We start from the raw sequence: 2758 nt of genomic DNA, 5'->3' as shown, positions 1-2758 counted from the left end.
GGGTTGTCACTGGTAGTGGCCCCAAGCGCGTCCGATGCTTGGACTATTCCGAGGCGGCCCTGCAGCCTCTTCCGTCTAGCCGTTGGGGCCATCTCGCCGCATCCCCCACCTCGCACCCCGATTGCTATGCGGTGAGGCTCCTCGGCCGCCTTGGAACTATCTTCGTATCGGACGCATCGCGGGATAAGGGGTTGTCACTGGTAGTCGCCCCAAGCGCGTCCGATGCTTGGACTATTCCGACGCGGCCCTGTGGCCTCTTCCGTCTAGCCGTTGGGGCCATCTCGCCGCATCCCCCACCTCGCACCCCGATTGCTATGCGGTGAGGCTCCTCGGCCGCCTTGGAACCATCTTCGTATCGGACGCATCGCGGGATAGGGGGCTGTCACTGGTAGTCGCCCCAAGCGTGTCCGATGCTTGGACCATTCCTAGGCGGCCCTGAAGCCTCTTTCGTCTAGCCGTTGGGGCCTTCCCGCCCCATCCCTCGCCTCGCACCCCCGATTGCTATGCGGTGAGGCTCCTCGGCCGCCTTGGAACCATCTGTGTATCGGACGCATCGCGGGATAAGGGGTTGGCACTGGCAGTCGCCCCAAGCGCGTCCGATGCTTGGACCATTCCGAGGTGGCCCTGAAGCCTCTTCCGTCTAGCCGTTGGGGCCTTCCCGCCCCATCCCTCGCCTCGCACCCCGATTGATATGCGGTGAGGCTCCTCGGCCGCCTTGGAACTATCTGTGTATCGGACGCATCGCGGGATAAGGGGTTGGCACTGGTAGTCGTCCCAATCGCATCCGATGCTTGGACCATTCCGAGGCGGCCCTGCAGCCTCTTCCGTTTAGCCGTCGGGGCCTTCCCGCCGCATCCCTCGCCTCGCATCCCGATTCCTATGCGGTGAGTCTTCTCGGCCGCCGCGGAACTATACCTGTTATTGCTACTGCATCCTTCGGCTGGTAACCTCCTCTGCCGCCTTGGAACGTTCTCTTTGTCGGACGCGTCGCGGGATAAGGGGTTGGCACTGGTAGTCGCCCCAAGCGCGCCCGATGCATAGACCGCTCCGAGTCGACCTTGCTTTCAGCCTCTCACATGCATAGACCTCTCTGAGTCGACCCTGCAGCCTCTCACGTTTAGCCTTTGGAATCTCGCCTCACAACATGATTGCTATCCTTGATGCATCCCTTGCCTCGAGCCCTGATTGCTTTCTTGGCTGCATCCCTCCTCTCCTCACAGCCCGGTTGTCATCACTGCTTCATCCGTCGCTTCATGCATTCTGGCTGCTGGGCCCTTCCCACCGCACACCTCGATTGCTATCTCTTCTGCATCACACACCCCGATTGCTATCTCTGCTACATCCCTCGGCTCTCACTTCTGCATCCTTCGCCTCACACCTCGATTGCTATCAATGCTGCATCCGTAACCTCACACCCCGATTGCTATGCGGGGAGGCTCCTTGGCCGCCTTGGAAATTTCTGTGTGTCGGACGCACCGCGGGATAAGGGGTTGGCACTGGTAGTCGCCCCAAGTGCGCCCGATTCTTAGACCGCTTCGAGGTGACCTCGTAGCCTCTTTCGTCCAGGCTTCCTGCCTTCAATGCCCTTTTTACACCTCGATTGCTATGCGCGGGCTCGTTGGCGTCTATCACCTCTCTGCGAAGAGTGGCACGATGATTGTTGGGGTAAATCGTAGCAGTCCGATCTCTGGCCTTGGGCCATTGTGAGGGCTGATCGATTTCCTGTGCGCATCTCGTGTTCGCCCAGTAACAGACTCGACGACTTGTAATCGGTCTTGTTCCCGATTGTTCCTGGAGGTAGTCTTCGGAACTCTTGGATTTGACCTGTCACTCGAACTGTCCTCTTCCGAGGATGCTTGTGTGTGTGTGCTTGTGCCATTTCCTTGGCGGTATTAACGAGATATTAAAGAGCGGAGTGAGCGCCTCGCCCAGCTATGTTTGGGGCTCTCACTCCCTTACCCGGTGTGCGACCGCTTTGCACGTAGGTTGCGGAGCATCGCGACTCTTTCGATGTTTGGCGGTTGTCTTCCGGTGATGCGTTGGTCCCGAAGTGCACGTTACTAGCATTTCTGCCATTGTTCTCGATCTTTGGCACGTTCCTTCGTTGCAATTGGATATATATCTCCGTTTATACGCGCAGGCTTCTCCCGCCTATTCAGCGCTGTCCCACTCTCAGCACTCTCGTGGTCTCCTTGGCTTCTCTCTCCCGTGAGCGAGCTCTCTTCTCGAGTCTTTTCCATGTCCCATGGAGGTTGCCTTGCGAAATTCGGGCACACAAACGTGACCGGATAAGAGCGGAATTGCCTATGAGGAGAAGCTCACCTTAGGGAGCAGCAATGCCGAGTGTTTCGACAGAGGGTAGAGGGGGCGTTGTTTGGGCGGTTGCACAAAAGAGTGCTACGTTTGCACTGAAGGTTGCTTCTTCGTCTCCGACGAACTCTTCGAGGCAAAAAAGCTTGTTTACGGGGTCGAGGTGGGACTGTTCGTGCGAGTTGCGCCACCAAAAGTGCGTAGGGGGCATATACCTGGGAAATGGATGTCTCTGAGTGGCCTTACTCGGTCGCGTGCACGGTGCATTCTCTAACGGCAGGACTGTCGCGAGCATGTGCGGTTCGGATGTTTTCGGGTAAAGGGTTCCGTACGGGATGTTCTTCCCAGGCTCCTGTGAACCGAGACTCTGCATCGTCATGCTCCGGCTCCCGTGGGTGCTTCATGCCTCGTCGAGCTGTTTGTCGTGGACGATTAAGGCCGAGGCCTT

The sequence above is a fragment of the Cryptomeria japonica genome, unplaced genomic scaffold (assembly GCF_030272615.1).
Source record: "Cryptomeria japonica unplaced genomic scaffold, Sugi_1.0 HiC_scaffold_376, whole genome shotgun sequence".
NCBI lineage: Eukaryota > Viridiplantae > Streptophyta > Pinopsida > Cupressales > Cupressaceae > Cryptomeria > Cryptomeria japonica.
Note: the sequence above shows the minus strand (reverse complement) of the source record.